The 17,962-nt window shown below is 39.6% G+C and overlaps 1 protein-coding gene across 1 annotated transcript in view; it reads left to right on the top strand.

The window, feature by feature from the left end:
• becn1 (beclin 1, autophagy related) overlaps positions 1-17,962 on the top strand; it is a 521,809-nt gene that overhangs the window by 281,592 nt on the left and 222,255 nt on the right. The gene's annotated exons all lie outside the window — the stretch shown is intronic.

Raw genomic sequence — 17,962 nt, 5'->3', positions numbered from 1 at the left:
ATAAAAACACAAATTGTAAAAGGTAATTTTTCGTTTTTTGCAATTTTCGGCCATTTCTGATGAAAATTTTAATATAACGCCAATAGAACTTTTTGTTCAGAAGGTAATGCAATGTTCTTCCTATGGTGTTTTCGAGTCGATCGGAATAACGCTCGCGGAGATATTCGCGCATGTTTTTTAAGTGCTGTTTTGCTGCGCAGGGCTAACCGTAAGGCGAAATCTGGCATGTTTGGTATCGTTGGACTCGGCGACTATTCAGAACTCCTAAAAATCAAGTCCCGTCAAAATACGTTGATCACAGCCAAAGTTATAGGTGTAAGAAACATCTGTCTGGCCACTAGGTGGCGCTGCGACGAAACTGTGCATGCACACTCAGTTCCTGACTGGCATCACAAGTATCAAGTGTCGTGTCAATAGGCCTAAGTTTGACGAAGATACAGCCTAAAATCTGTTTTTTCGCGCTCTACGTAAAATTTGTTGACGCGCTATACAACAACGGATTGGTTTATCGAAATTCTTTTGATAACTTTTTGCCGTGAGGGTCTCTAGATGCTACATACCAATTTTCGCGGCAATCGGGTAAAAACTCTAGGACGAGTTCGCAAAAGTAGGTTTTACGAATAATTCAAAATGGCGGAAACATTTTCATGACGGAAAATGACGTCATAGGGTCCAATCGAATCGTCTTGAGCCAGGGAATCAGTGGAAACAAGAATTTCGTTTCTAGGACCTAAGGTTCAGAAATTATAAGCAAAAACATAAGTTCAACTTTGGACTGTTGGTGGCGCTAGCGGGTTAGAGATAGAGACTCCAAATTTGCTGTGGGGACACATTGGACTGTCCTTTATCAGTGTGCCAAATTTCATAACTTTCCTACGTACGGTTCTATGGGCTGCCCTAGACCGCAATGGCGGAAGAAGAATAATAATAAATATAGCTGCAAGCAGCAATCACCGGGGTCAAGCCAAAAAGGGCACAGCAGAAAGTAAAGTTGACTTCGGATGAGCAGTTTAAAGTACCTAGGAAAATCTCTTGATTTCAGACAAAACAATATAACAGTTATCAGCAAAAAAGCTGTTCTCATTTAGTGAAATCTCTCCCTCTCTTTCGACGAGCATTGATAACTAGAACACTGACGTAAAAATGAGTGGTGCTTGCAGTGGCAATACTCAGCTCACAAAATGTTACAGTGGTGTTAATGAGTCAAAAGAGCCCACCCCCGTGTCTCTACGATGTTCTGACGCAGAGATATAGCTCTTGCAAAAACGGTTGATAAGGTATTCTCATTGGTTGCTAGGGAGTGAATTGGCAACCACCAGTGATTATAGTCAAAGCCATGAAAGGAATAATCCATGATGACTCATGGTTTTAGATGTGTTGTTGCAGTAGTTTTAGGCAAAAAATGCCATATTTCTATCTCAAAACCAGTAGGTGGCGCAATGACAAAATTGTGCATGCAACCTCAGGTCATAACTGTGTTACATCTAGCTAGTTTTATGAATATACACTTTAGTTTAGTGAAGAAACAGTTGTATGACCATAGGGTGGCTTGATTTCAAAGGTTTTGTTCAATTATAAGGCCAACTAGTGGTGCAAGCATAAAATTATTTTTGTGTAGCCTCAGACTGTGGTCGTACATCAGCGTATCAAATCTGGTGAAAAAATCTCTTTTCGTTGCGAAGTTATAGCCATTTATGTGTAAAAAATGCAAAATTTAAGGTAATTTTTCGTTTTTTGCATTTTTCGGCAATTTCTGATAAAAATTTTAATGTAACGCCAATAGAACTTTTTGTTCAGAAGGTAATGCAATGTTCTTCCTATGGTGTTTTCAAGTCGATCGGAAAAACGCTCGCGGAGATATTCACGCGTGTTTTTTAAGCGCTATTTTGCTGCGCAGGGTTAGCCGTAAGGCGAATTCTGGCATGTTTGGTATCGTTGGACTCGGCAACTATTCAGAACTCCAAAGAAACAAGTCCCGTGAAAATACGTCAATCTGAGCCAAAGTTATAGGCGTTTAAAACATAAGTCTGGCCACTAGGTGGCGCTGCCACGAAATTGTGCATGCACACTCAGTTCCTCACTGTCATCTCAAGTACCAAGTGTCGTGTCAATAGGCCTAAGTTTGACGAAGATACAGCCTAAAATCTGTTATTTTGCGCTCTACGTAAAATTCGTTGACGCGCTATACGACAACGGATTGGTTTATCTAAATTCTTTTAATAACTTTTTGCCTTGAGTGTCTCTAGATGCTGCATACCGATTTTCGTGGCAATCGGGCAAAAACTCTAGGACGAGTTCGCAAAAGTAGGTTTTACGAATAATTCAAAATGGCGGAAAAATTTTCATGACGGAAAATGACGTCATAGGGTCTAATCGAATCGGCTTGAGCCAAGGAATCAGAGGAGACAAGAATTTCGTTTCTAGGACTTACGGATCAGAAGTTATAAGCAAAAACGTAAGTGCAACTTTGGACTGTTGGTGGCGCTAGCAGGCTTGAGATAGAAACTCCAAATTTGCTGTGGATATTATTTGGACTGTCCTCTGTCAGTGTGCCAAATTTCATAACTTTCCTATGTACGGTTCTAGGGGCTGCCATAGACCGCAATGGCGGAGGAATAATAATAATTATTATAATAATAATAATAAAAAGAAAACTAACGGATACAATAGGGGTCTTCGCCCATTCTGGGCTTGACCCCTAAATATAGCTGCAAGCAGCAATACCGGGGTCAAGCCGAAAAGGGCACAGAAGGGTGTAAAGTTGCGTTTGGATAAGCAGACTGAAGAACCTAGGTAAACCTAATGATTTCAGATGAAAAAATGCAAAGGTAATCAACAAAAATAATCTATATTCATGTCTACTGCAACTGTCCTTCGGTTATTGACAATCATGGAACATTAGAGCACTGAAGGACATGTATGTGATGCTTACAGTGGGCAAACATGGGTCACAACATGTTACAACAAGTTAAAAGAGTCAAAAGAGACCATCCCCATGTCTCTGTGATGTTCTGATACAGAGAAAAAGCTCTTGCAAAAACAGTTGATAACGTATTCTCATTGGTTGCTAGAGAGTAAATGGACATCCTCTAGTGATTATAGTCAAAGCCATGAAATGAATAATCCATGATGACTCATGGTTTTAGATGTGTTGTTGTAGTAGTTTTAGGCAAAAATACCATATTCTATCTCAAAACCAGTAGGTGGCGCAATGACAACATTGTGCATGCAACATCAGGTCATTATTGTGTTACATCTAGCTAGTTTTATGACTATACACTTTAGTTTAGTGAAGAAACAGTTGTATGACCATAGGGTGGCTTGATTTCAAAGTTTTTATTCAATTATAAGGCCAACTAGTGGTGCAAGCATACAATTTTTTTTGTGTAGCCTCAGACTGTGATCGTACATCAGCGTATCAAATATGGTGAAAAAATCTCTTTGCGTTACAAAGTTATAACCATTTATGTGTAAAAACACAAAATTTAAAGGTAATTTTTCGTTTTTTGCAATTTTCGGCCATTTCTGATGAAAATTTTAATATAGTGCCAATAGAACTTTTTGTTCAGAAGGTAATGCAATATTCTTCCTATGATGTTTTCGAGTCGATCAGAATTACGCTCGCGGAGATATTCGCGCATGTTTTTTAAGTGCTGTTTTGCTGCGCAGGGCTAACCGTAAGGCGAAATCTGGCATGTTTGGTATCGTTGGACTCGGCGACTATTCAGGACTCCTAAAAATCAAGTCCCGTCAAAATACGTTGATCGCAGCCAAAGTTATAGGTGTAAAAAACATCTGTCTGGCCACTAGGTGGCGCTGTGACGAAACTGTGCATGCACACTCAGTTCCTGACTGGCATCACAAGTACCAAGTGTCGTGTCAATAGGCCTAAGTTTGACGAAGATACAGCCTAAAATCTGTTTTTTTGCGCTCCACGTAAAATTTGTTGACGCGCTATACGACAACGGATTGGTTTATCGAAATTCTTTTGATAACTTTTTGCCGTGAGGGTCTCTAGATGCTACATACCAATTTTCGCAGCAATCGGGTAAAAACTCTAGGACGAGTTCGCAAAAGTAGGTTTTACGAATAATTCAAAATGGCGGAAAAATTTTCATGACGGAAAATGACGTCATAGGGTCCAATCGAATCGTCTTGAGCCAAGGAATCAGAGGAATTAAGAATTTCGTTTCTAGGACTTACGGATTAGAAGTTATAAGCAAAAACATAAGTGCAACTTTGGACTGTTGGTGGCGCTAGCGGGTTAGAGATAGAGACTCCAAATTTGCTGTGGGGACACATTGGACTGTCCTTTATCAGTGTGCCAAATTTCATAACTTTCCTACGTACGGTTCTATGGGCTGCCATAGGCCGCAATGGCGGAAGAAGAAGAAGAATAACTAATAAATATAGCTGCAAGCAGCAATGCCGGGGTCAAGCCAAAAAGGGCACAGAAGAAAGTAAAGTTGAATTCAGATGAGCAGTTTAAAGAACCTAGGAAAATATATTGATTTCAGACTAAATAATATAACAGTTATCAGCAAAAAAAACTGTTTTCATTCAGTGTAATCTCTCCCTCTCTTCTAGAGGAGCATTGACATCTAGAACACTGAAGAAAATGTGAGTGGTGCTTGCAGTGGCAATACTCAGCTCACAAAATGTTACAGTGGTGTTAATGAGTCAAAAGAGCCCACCCCCATGTGTCTGCGATGTTCTGACGCAGAGATATAGCTCTTGCAAAAACGGTTGATAAGGTATCCTAATTGGTTGCTAAGGAGTTAATTGGCATGCACCAATGATCTCCAAGCCATGAAAGGAATAATACATGATGACCCAAGATTTTAGATGTACTGTTGGAGTAGTTTTAGGCAAAAATACAATATTTCTATCTCAAAACCACTAGGTGGCGCAATGACAAAGTTGTGCATGCAACCTCAGGTCATAACTGTGTTACATCTAGCTAGTTTTATGACTATACACTTTAGTTTAGTGAAGAAACAGTTGTATGACCATAGGGTGGCTTGATTTCAAAGGTTTTGTTCAATTATAAGGCCAACTAGTGGTGCAAGCATACAATTTTTTTTGTGTAGCCTCAGACTGTGGTCGTACATCAGCGTATCAAATATGGTGAAAAAATCTCTTTGCGTTACGAAGCTATAACCATTTATGTGTCAAAACTGAAAATTTAAAGGTAATTTTTCGTTTTTTGCAATTTTCGGCCATTTCTGATGAAAATTTTAATATAACGCCAATAGAACTTTTTGTTCAGAAGGTAATGCAATGTTCTTCCTATGGTGTTTTCGAGTCGATCGGAATAACGCTCGCGGAGATATTCGCGCATGTTTTTTAAGTGCTGTTTTGCTGCGCAGGGCTAACCGTAAGGCGAAATCTGGCATGTTTGGTATCGTTGGACTCCGCAACTACTCAGGACTCCTAAAAATCAAGTCCCGTAAAAATACGTTGATCGCAGGCAAAGTTATAGGTGTATAAAACATCTGTCTGGCCACTAGGTGGCGCTGCGAAGAAACTGTGCATGCACACTCAGTTCCTGACTGGCATCACAAGTACCAAGTGTCGTGTCAATAGGCCTAAGTTTGACGAAGATACAGCCTCAAATCTGTTTTTTTGGGCTCTACGTAACATTTGTCAAGGCGGTATACGACAACGGATTGGTGTATCGAAATTCTTTTGATAACTTTTTGCCATGAGTGTCTCTAGATGATACATTCCAATTTTCGTGGCAATCGGACAAAATCTCTAGGACGAGTTCGCAAAAGTAGGTTTTACGAATAATTCAAAATGGCGGAAAAATTTTCATGACGGAAAATGACGTCATAGGGTCCAGTCGAATCGTCTTGAGCCAAGGAATCAGAGGAAACAAGAATTTCGTTTCTCGGACTTACGGGTCGGAAGTTATAAGCAATAACGTAAGTGCAACTTTGGACTGTTGGTGGCGCTAGCGGGTTTGAGATTGACACTCCAAATTTGGTGTATGAACACATTGGACTGTCCTCTATCAGTGTGCCAAATTTCATAACTTTCCTATGTACGGTTCTATGGGCTGCCATAGACCGCAATGGCGGAAGAAGAATAACTAATAATAATAATAAAAAGAAAACTAACGGATACAATAGGGGTCTTCGCCCCTTCGGGGCTTGACCCCTAAATATAGCTGCAAGCAGCAATACCGGGGTCAAGCCGAAAAGGGCACAGAAGGATGTAAAGTTGCGTTTGGATAAGCAGACCGAAGAACCTAGGTAAACCTAATGATTTCAGATGAAAAAACGCAAAGGTAATCAACAAAAATAATCTATATTCTTGTCTACTGCAACTGTCCTTCGGTTATTGACAATCATGGAACATTAGAGCACTGAAGGACATGTATGTGATGCTTACAGTGGGCAAACATGGGTCACAACATGTTACAACAAGTTAAAAGAGTCAAAAGAGACCATCCCCATGTCTCTGTGATGTTCTGATACAGAGAAAAAGCTCTTGCAAAAACAGTTGATAACGTATTCTCATTGGTTGCTAGAGAGTAATTGGACATCCTCTAGTGATTATAGTCAAAGCCATGAAAGGAATAATCCATGATGACTCATGGTTTTAGATGTGTTGTTGCAGTAGTTTTAGGCAAAAAAGGCCATATTCTATCTCAAAACCAGTAGGTGGCGCAATGACAAAATTCGTGCATGCAACCTCAGGTCATAAATGTGTTACATCTAGCTAGTTTTATGACTATACACTTTAGTTTAGTGAAGAAACAGTTGTATGACCATAGGGTGGCTTGATTTCAAAGGTTTTGTTCAATTATAAGGCCAACTAGTGGTGCAACCATACAATTTTTTTTGTGTAGCCTCAGACTGTGGTCGTACATCAGCGTATCAAATATGGTGAATAAATCTCTTTGCGTTACGAAGTTATAACCATTTATGTGTAAAAACACAAAATTTAAAGGTAATTTTTAGTTTTTTGCAATTTTCGGCCATTTCTGATAAAAATTTTAATATAGTGCCAATAGAACTTTTTGTTCAGAAGGTAATGCAATATTCTTCCTATAATGTTTTCGAGTCGATCAGAATTACGCTCGCGGAGATATTCGCGCGTGTTTTTTAAGTGCTGTTTTGCTGCGCAGGGCTAACCGTAAGGCGAAATCTGGCATGTTTGGTATCGTTGGACTCGGCGACTATTCAGGACTCCTAAAAATCAAGTCCCGTCAAAATACGTTGATCGCAGCCAAAGTTATAGGTGTAAAAAACATCTGTCTGGCCACTAGGTGGCGCTGCGACGAAACTGTGCATGCACACTCAGTTCCTGACTGGCATCACAAGTACCAAGTGTCGTGTCAATAGGCCTAAGTTTGACGAAGATACAGCCTAAAATCTGTTTTTTTGCGCTCTACGAAAATTTTGTTGACGCGCTATACGACAACGGATTGGTTTATCGAAATTCTTTTGATAACTTTTTGCCGTGAGGGTCTCTAGATGCCACATACCAAATTTCGCGACAATCGGGTAAAAACTCTAGGACGAGTTCGCAAAAGTAGGTTTTACGAATAATTCAAAATGGCGGAAAAATTTTCATGACGGAAAATGACGTCATAGGGTCCAATCGAATCGTCTTGAGCCAAGGAATCAGAGGAAACAAGAATTTCGTTTCTAGGACTTACGGATCAGAAGTTATAAGCAAAAACATAAGTTCAACTTTGGACTGTTGGTGGCGCTAGCGGGTTAGAGATAGAGACTCCAAATTTGCTGTGGGGACACATTGGACTGTCCTTTATCAGTGTGCCAAATTTCATAACTTTCCTATGTACGGTTCTATGGGCTGCCATTGACTTCAATGGCGGAAGAACAAGAAGAAGAATAATATATAATAATAATAATAATAAATATAGCTGCAAGCAGCAATGCCGGGGTCAAGCCAAAAATGGCACAGAAGAAAGTAAAGTTGAATTCGGATGAGCAGTTTAAAGAACCTGGGAAAATCTCTTGATATCAGACTAAATAATATAACAGTTATCAGCAAAAAAGCTGTGTTTTCATTCAGTGTCATCTCTCCCTCTCGTCTCGAGGAGCATTGACAACTAGAACACTGAAGAAAATGTGAGTGGTGCTTGCAGTGGCAATTCTCAGCTCACAAAATGTTACAGTCGTGTTAATGAGTCATAAGAGACCACCCCCATGTCTCTACGATGTTCTGACGCAGAGATATAGCTCTTGTAAAAAGGGTTGATAGAGTATCCTAATTGGTTGCTAAGGAGTTAATTTGCATGCACCAATGATCTCCAAGCCATGAAAGAATAATACATGATGACCCAAGATTTTAGATGTACTGTTGGAGTAGTTTTAGGCAAAAATACCATATTTCTATCTCAAAACCACTAGGTGGCGCAATGACAAAGTTGTGCATGCAACCTCAATTCATAACTGTGTTACATCTAGCTAGTTTTATGACTATACACTTTAGTTTAGTGAAGAAATAGTTGTATGACCATAGGGCTTGCTTGATATGAAAGATTTTGTTCAATTATAGGGCCACCTAGGGGTTCAGGCATACCAATTTTTTTGTGTGGCCTCAGACTCTGCTCATACATCAGCGTATCAAATCTGGTGAAAAAATGTCTTTTCGTTGTGAAGTTATAACCATTTATGTATAAAAACACAAATTGTAAAAGGTAATTTTTCGTTTTTTGCAATTTTCGGCCATTTCTGATGAAAATTTTAATATAACGCCAATAGAACTTTTTGTTCAGAAGGTAATGCAATGTTCTTCCTATGGTGTTTTCGACTCGATTGGAATAACGCTCGCGGAGATATTCGCGCATGTTTTTTAAGTGCTGTTTTGCTGCGCAGGGCTAACCGTAAGGCGAAATCTGGCATGTTTGGTATCGTTGGACTCGGCGACTATTCAGGACTCCTAAAAATCAAGTCCCGTCAAAATACGTTGATCACAGCCAAAGTTATAGGTGTAAAAAACATCTGTCTGGCCACTAGGTGGCGCTGCGACGAAACTGTGCATGCACACTCAGTTCCTGACTGGCATCACAAGTACCAAGTGTCGTGTCAATAGGCCAAAGTTTGACGAAGATACAGCCTAAAATCTGTTTTTTTGCGCTCTACGTAAAATTTGTTGACGCGCTATACGACAACGGATTGGTTTATCAAAATTCTTTTGATAACTTTTTGCCGGGAAGGTCTGTAGATGCTACATACCGATTTTCTTGGAAATTGGGCGAAAGCTCTAGGACGAGTTCGCAAAAGTAGGTTTTACGAATAATTCAAAATGGCGGAAAAATTTCCATTACGGAAAATGACGTCATAGGGTCAAATCGAATCGTCTTGAGCCAAGGAATCAGTGGAAACAAGAATTTTGTTTCTAGGACGTACGGATCAGAAGTTATAAGCAAAAACATAAGTTCATCTTTGGACTGTTGGTGGCGCTAGCGGGTTAGAGATAGAGACTCCAAATTTGCTGTGGGGACACATTAGACTGTCCTTTATCAGTGTGCCAAATTTCATAACTTTCCTACGTACGGTTCTATGGGCTGCCATAGACCGCAATGGCGGAAGAAGAATAACTAATAATAATAATAAAAAGAAAACTAACAGATACAATAGGGGTCTTCGCCCATTCTGGGCTTGACCCCTAATAATAAGAAAACTAACAATAACAATAGGTGTCTACGCCACTTCGTGGCTTGACCCCTAATAATAATAATAAATATAGCTGCAAGCAGCAATCACCGGGGTCAAGCCAAAAAGGGCACAGCAGAAAGTAAAGTTGACTTCGGATGAGCAGTTTAAAGTACCTAGGAAAATCTCTTGATTTCAGACAAAACAATATAACAATTATCAGCAAAAAAGCTGTTCTCATTTAGTGAAATCTCTCCCTCTCTTTCGACGAGCATTGATAACTAGAACACTGACGTAAAAATGAGTGGTGCTTCTAGTGGCAATACTCAGCTCACAAAATGTTACAGTGGTGTTATCGAGTCAAAAGAGCCCACCCCCATGTCTCTGCGATGTTCTGATGCAGAGAAAAAGCTCTGGCAAAAACAGTTGATAAGGTATTCTCATTGGTTGCTAGGGAGTGAATTGGCAACCACCAGTGATTATAGTCAAAGCCATGAAAGGAATAATCCATGATGACTCATGGTTTTAGATGTGTTGTTGCAGTAGTTTTAGGCAAAAAATGCCATATTTCTATCTCAAAACCAGTAGGTGGCGCAATGACAAAATTGTGCATGCAACCTCAGGTCATAACTGTGTTACATCTAGCTAGTTTTATGAATATACACTTTAGTTTAGTGAAGAAACAGTTGTATGACCATAGGGTGGCTTGATTTCAAAGGTTTTGTTCAATTATAAGGCCAACTAGTGGTGCAAGCATAAAATTATTTTTGTGTAGCCTCAGACTGTGGTCGTACATCAGCGTATCAAATCTGGTGAAAAAATCTCTTTTCGTTGCGAAGTTATAGCCATTTATGTGTAAAAAATGCAAAATTTAAGGTAATTTTTCGTTTTTTGCATTTTTCGGCAATTTCTGATAAAAATTTTAATGTAACGCCAATAGAACTTTTTGTTCAGAAGGTAACGCAATGTTCTTCCTATGGTGTTTTCAAGTCGATCGGAAAAACGCTCGCGGAGATATTCACGCGTGTTTTTTAAGCGCTATTTTGCTGCGCAGGGTTAACCGTAAGGCGAATTCTGGCATGTTTGGTATCGTTGGACTCGGAAACTATTCAGAACTCCAAAGAAACAAGTCCCGTGAAAATACGTCAATCTGAGCCAAAGTTATAGGCGTTTAAAACATAAGTCTGGCCACTAGGTGGCGCTGCCACGAAATTGTGCATGCACACTCAGTTCCTCACTGTCATCTCAAGTACCAAGTGTCGTGTCAATAGGCCTAAGTTTGACGAAGATACAGCCTAAAATCTGTTATTTTGCGCTCTACGTAAAATTCGTTGACGCGCTATACGACAACGGATTGGTTTATCTAAATTCTTTTAATAACTTTTTGCCTTGAGTGTCTCTAGATGCTGCATACCGATTTTCGTGGCAATCGGGCAAAAACTCTAGGACGAGTTCGCAAAAGTAGGTTTTACGAATAATTCAAAATGGCGGAAAAATTTTCATGACGGAAAATGACGTCATAGGGTCTAATCGAATCGGCTTGAGCCAAGGAATCAGAGGAGACAAGAATTTCGTTTCTAGGACTTACGGATCAGAAGTTATAAGCAAAAACGTAAGTGCAACTTTGGACTGTTGGTGGCGCTAGCGGGCTTGAGATAGAAACTCCAAATTTGCTGTGGATATTATTTGGACTGTCCTCTGTCAGTGTGCCAAATTTCATAACTTTCCTATGTACGGTTCTAGGGGCTGCCATAGACCGCAATGGCGGAGGAATAATAATAATTATTATAATAATAATAATAAAAAGAAAACTAACGGATACAATAGGGGTCTTCGCCCATTCTGGGCTTGACCCCTAATAATAATTATAAGAAAACTAACGGATACAATAGGGGTCTTCGCCCCTTCGGGGCTTGACCCCTAATAAAAAGAAAACTAACGGATACAATAGGGGTCTTCGCCCCTTCGGGGCTTGACCCCTAAAAAGAAAACTAACGGATACAATAGGGGTCTTCGCCCCTTCGGGGCTTGACCCCTAAATATAGCTGCAAGCAGCAATACCGGGGTCAAGCCGAAAAGGGCACAGAAGGATGTAAAGTTGCGTTTGGATAAGCAGACTGAAGAACCTAGGTAAACCTAATGATTTCAGATGAAAAAATGCAAAGGTAATCAACAAAAATAATCTATATTCTTGTCTACTGCAACTGTCCTTCGGTTATTGACAATCATGGAACATTAGAGCACTGAAGGACATGTATGTGATGCTTACAGTGGGCACATGGGTCACAACATGTTACAACAAGTTAAAAGAGTCAAAAGAGACCATCCCCATGTCTCTGTGATGTTCTGATACAGAGAAAAAGCTCTTGCAAAAACAGTTGATAACGTATTCTCATTGGTTGCTAGAGAGTAAATGGACATCCTCTAGTGATTATAGTCAAAGCCATGAAAGGAATAATCCATGATGACTCATGGTTTTAGATGTGTTGTTGCAGTAGTTTTAGGCAAAAAATGCCATATTCTATCTCAAAACCAGTAGGTGGCGCAATGACAAAATTCGTGCATGCAACCTCAGGTCATAAATGTGTTACATCTAGCTAGTTTTATGACTATACACTTTAGTTTAGTGAAGAAATAGTTGTATGACCATAGGGCTTGCTTGATATGAAAGATTTTGTTCAATTATAGGGCCACCTAGTGGTTCAGGCATACCAATTTTTTTGTGTGGCCTCAGACTCTGCTCATACATCAGCGTATCAAATCTGGTGAAAAAATCTCTTTTCGTTGCGAAGTTATAACCATTTATGTGTAAAAAACACAAAATCTAAAGGTAATTTTTCGTTTTTTGCAATTTTCGGCCATTTCTGATGAAAATTTTAATATAACGCCAATAGAACTTTTTGTTCAGAAGGTAATGCAATGTTCTTCCTATGGTGTTTTCGAGTCGATCGGAATAACGCTCGCGGAGATATTCGCGCATGTTTTTTAAGTGCTGTTTTGCTGCGCAGGGCTAACCGTAAGGCGAAATCTGGCATGTTTGGTATCGTTGGACTCGGCGACTAATCAGGACTCCTAAAAATCAAGTCCCGTCAAAATACGTTGATCACAGCCAAAGTTATAGGTGTAAAAAACATCTGTCTGGCCACTAGGTGGCGCTGCGACGAAACTGTGCATGCACACTCAGTTCCTGACTGGCATCACAAGTACCAAGTGTCGTGTCAATAGGCCAAAGTTTGACGAAGATACAGCCTAAAATCTGTTTTTTTGCGCTCTACGTAAAATTTGTTGATGCGCTATACGACAACGGATTGGTTTATCGAAATTCTTTTGATAACTTTTTGCCGTGAGGGTCTGTAGATGCTACATACCGATTTTCGTTAAAATTGGGCAAAAGCTCTAGGACGAGTTCGCAAAAGTAGGTTTTACAAATAATTCAAAATGGCGGAAAAATTTCCATGACGGAAAATGACGTCATAGGGTCAAATCGAATCGTCTTGAGCCAAGGAATCAGAGGAAACAAGAATTTCGTTTCTAGGACTTACGGATCAGAAGTTATAAGCAAAAACATAAGTTCAACTTTGGACTGTTGGTGGCGCTAGCGGGTTAGAGATAGAGACTCCAAATTTGCTGTGGGGACACATTGAACTGTCCTTTATCAGTGTGCCAAATTTCATAACTTTCCTACGTACGGTTCTATGGGCTGCCATAGACCGCAATGGCGGAAGAAGAATAATAATAATAAATATAGCTGCAAGCAGCAATACCGGGGTCAAGCCGAAAAGGGCACAGAAGGATGTAAAGTTGCATTTGGATAAGCAGACTGAAGAACCTAGGTAAACCTAATGATTTCAGATGAAAAAATCCAAAGGTAATCAACAAAAATAATCTATATTCTTGTCTACTGCAACTGTCCTTCGGTTATTGACAATCATGGAACATTAGAGCACTGAAGGACATGTATGTGATGCTTACAGTGGGCAAACATGGGTCACAACATGTTACAACAAGTTAAAAGAGTCAAAAGAGACCATCCCCATGTCTCTGTGATGTTCTGATACAGAGAAAAAGCTCTTGCAAAAACAGTTGATAACGTATTCTCATTGGTTGCTAGAGAGTAAATGGACATCCTCTAGTGATTATAGTCAAAGCCATGAAAGGAATAATCCATGATGACTCATGGTTTTAGATGTGTTGTTGCAGTAGTTTTAGGCAAAAAATGCCATATTCTATCTCAAAACCAGTAGGTGGCGCAATGACAAAATTCGTGCATGCAACCTCAGGTCATAAATGTGTTACATCTAGCTAGTTTTATGACTATACACTTCACTTTAGTTTAGTGAAGAAACAGTTGTATGACCATAGGGTGGCTTGATTTCAAAGGTTTTGTTCAATTATAAGGCCAACTACTGGTGCAACCATACAATTTTTTTCGTGTAGCCTCAGACTGTGGTCGTACATCAGCGTATCAAATATGGTGAAAAAATCTCTTTGCGTTACGAAGTTATAACCATTTATGTGTAAAAACACAAAATTTAAAGGTAATTTTTCGTTTTTTGCAATTTTCGGCCATTTCTGATGAAAATTTTAATATAGTGCCAATAGAACTTTTTGTTCAGAAGGTAATGCAATATTCTTCCTATGATGTTTTCGAGTCGATCAGAATTACGCTCGCGGAGATATTCGCGCGTGTTTTTTAAGTGCTGTTTTGCTGCGCAGGGCTAACCGTAAGGCGAAATCTGGCATGTTTGGTATTGTTGGACTCGGCGACTATTCAGGACTCCTAAAAATCAAGTCCCGTCAAAATACGTTGATCACAGCCAAAGTTATAGGTGTAAAAAACATCTGTCTGGCCACTAGGTGGCGCTGCGACGAAACTGTGCATGCACACTCAGTTCCTGACTGGCATCACAAGTACCAAGTGTCGTGTCAATAGGCCTAAGTTTGACGAAGATACAGCCTAAAATCTGTTTTTTTGCGCTCTACGAAAATTTTGTTGACGCGCTATACGACAACGGATTGGTTTATCGAAATTCTTTTGATAACTTTTTGCCGTGAGGGTCTCTAGATGCTACATACCAATTTTCGCGGCAATCGGGTAAAAACTCTAGGACGAGTTCGCAAAAGTAGGTTTTACGAATAATTCAAAATGGCGGAAAAATTTTCATGACGGAAAATGACGTCATATGGTCCAATCGAATCGTCTTGAGCCAAGGAATCAGAGGAAACAAGAATTTCGTTTCTAGGACTTACGGATCAGAAGTTATAAGCAAAAACATAAGTTCAACTTTGGACTGTTGGTGGCGCTAGCGGGTTAGAGATAGAGACTCCAAATTTGCTGTGGGGACACATTGGACTGTCCTTTATCAGTGTGCCAAATTTCATAACTTTCCTATGTACGGTTCTATGGGCTGCCATTGACTTCAATGGCGGAAGAACAAGAAGAAGAATAATATAATATAGCTGCAAGCAGCGATACCGGGGTCAAGCCAAACATGGCAAAAAATGATTCATACGTGATGACTGCCATGATTTAACATCTAAGTTTGCATTAGTTTTATGAAAAAAACAATTTATTCGTATCTTGAGACCACTAGGTGGCACTGTGCTGAAAGAATAGATGGTGCCTCAGGTCATGACTGTGATGACACAAACCAAATTTAGTGTAAATACAATAAAGCGATACGGAGATATAGCCTTAAATGACTTGACCACTAGGGGGCACTGCCCAAAAATAAATTGTGACTCAGGTCTTGATTGTGATGACACCCACCAAATTTGGTGTGAATACAATAAAGAGATGCAGAGATATAGCCTTAAATGACTTGACCACTAGGGGGCACTGACCAAAAAATAAATTGTGACTCAGGTCTTGTTTGTGATGACACCCACCAAATTTGGTGTAAATACGATAAAGAGATGCAGAGATATAGCTTCAAATCTCTTGACCACTAGGGGGCACCGAAAAGTTTACAAGTCCTCCCAGAACATGTTGCTGATGAACCATACCAAGTTTCATAACAATACGCAATTGCGTTTCTGAAATACTTAAACTTAAAGAAAAATTCAAAATGGCCGACACACAAAATGGCCGACCAAAAACCATTTGGTATCGTTTGACTCGGCATGCCTCATGAAATCTAACAAGACCAGTCTCATAATTTTACATTCAAATTTGCAGTAGTTATAAGCAAAAATAGACATTTTTTTATATATCGTGACCAGTAGGGGGCAGTGTGGCGAAATGGTGCATGCACCCTCAGGGCATCACTGTTATGACATTTACCAAGTCTCATATTAATACGCATAAGTTTTGCGAAGATACAGGCTCAAACACATTTTGACGTGCTCGCTCTCGCATTCTTTGATGCATTATACGACAACGGATAGGTCTACCGAAAATCTTTTGATAACTTTTTGTATAGAGTGTCTATAGACGATGCATACCAAAAATCAAGCCAATCACACGAGCGCTCTAGAAGGAGTTCGAAAAAGTAGCTGTTCAATATAATTCAAAATGGCCGACAGGAAGTAGGTTTGACTCAGACATATTTGGTACAGTCGGACTCAGCATGAGCCAAGGAATCAATAGAGTGAAGTCTTATGTCATAGTGGCAATTTAATCAAATGATATAAAGATTTTAAAAAATTGTTTTACATATCCTGACCACTAGGTGGCGCCGTCCTAAAGATTTATAGGTGCGCTCAGAACATGTCACTGATGAACCATGCCAAATTTCGTAGCGATACGCCATTCTGTTTGTGAAATACTGAGCTTAATGAGAAAATTCAAAATGGCCGACACCCAAAATGGCCGAGCGAAAACCGTTTGGTATCGTTTGACTCGGCATGCCTCAAGGAATCTAACAAGACCACCTTCATGATTTTAGACTCAAGTTTGAAGTAGTTATAAGCGAAAATAAGCATTTTTCGAATCTCGTAACCACTAGGTGGCGCTGTGACGAAACGTTGCAGGCACCCTCAGGTCATGACTGTTATGACATATACCAATTTTCGTGTCGATACAATAAAGTTTTGCGAAGATAAGGCCTCACGTCCGTTTTGGCGTGCTCGCCGCCATATATTTTGTCAATTTATATGAGAACGCATTGGTCTATCAAAAAGCTTTTGATAACTTTTTGTCTTGGGTGTCTCTAGATGCTACATACCAAAGGACATGCAAATCGGACAAACGGTCTAGGAGGAGTTCGAAAAAGTAGGTTTTTCAAAAAATTCAAAATGGCGGAAAGATGTGCATGACACAAATGACATCAATGTGTGCATTTGAATCACCATGAGTCAAGGATTCAGAGGAAACAAGAATTTTGTTTCTAGGACTCATGGGTCAGAAGTTATGAGCATGAACATAAGTGGATTTTTGGACTGTTGGTGGCGCTACAGGGTTTGAGTCAGACACACCAATGTTGCTATAGTAACTTCTGAGACTGTCCTCTACATGTGTGCCAAAATTCATAACTTTCCTATGTACGGTTCTATGGGCTGCCATTGACTTTCGGCGGAAGAACGAGGAAGAAAAATAATAATAATAATAATAATAATAATAATAATAATAAGAAAACTAACAATAACAATAGGGTTCTACGCCCCTTCGGGGCTTGACCCCTAAATATAGCTGCAAGCAGCAATGCCGGGGTCAAGCCAAAAAGGGCACAGAAGAAAGTAAAGTTGAATTCGGATGATCAGTTTAAAGAACCTGGGAAAATCTCTTGATTTCAGACTAAATAATATAACAGTTATCAGCAAAAAAACTCTGTTTTCATTCAGTGTAATCTCTCCCTCTCTTCTCGAGGAGCATTGACAACTAGAACACTGAAGAAAATGTGAGTGGTGCTTGCAGTGGCAATACTCAGCTCACAAAATGTTACAGTGGTTTTAATGAGTCAAAAGAGACCACCCCCATGTCTCTACGATGTTCTGATGCAGAGATATAGCTCTTGTAAAAAGGATTGATAAGGTATCCTAATTGGTTGCTAAGGAATTAATTGGCATGCACCAATGATCTCCAAGCCATGAATGGAATAATACATGATGACTCAAGATTTTAGATGTACTGTTGGAGTATTTTTAGGCAAAAATACCATATTTCTATCTCAAAACCACTAGGTGGCGCAATGACAAAGTTGTGCATGCAACCTCAGTTCATAACTGTGTTACATCTAGCTAGTTTTATAACTATACACTTTAGTTTAGTGAAGAAATAGTTGTATGACCATAGGGCTTGCTTGATATGAAAGATTTTGTTCAATTATAGGGCCACCTAGTGGTTCAGGCATACCAATTTTTTTGTGTGGTCTCAGACTCTGCTCATA

The sequence above is a fragment of the Paramisgurnus dabryanus genome, chromosome 1 (genome assembly GCF_030506205.2).
Source record: "Paramisgurnus dabryanus chromosome 1, PD_genome_1.1, whole genome shotgun sequence".
Lineage (NCBI taxonomy): Eukaryota > Metazoa > Chordata > Actinopteri > Cypriniformes > Cobitidae > Paramisgurnus > Paramisgurnus dabryanus.
This window is presented reverse-complemented; position numbering and strand designations above follow the sequence as displayed.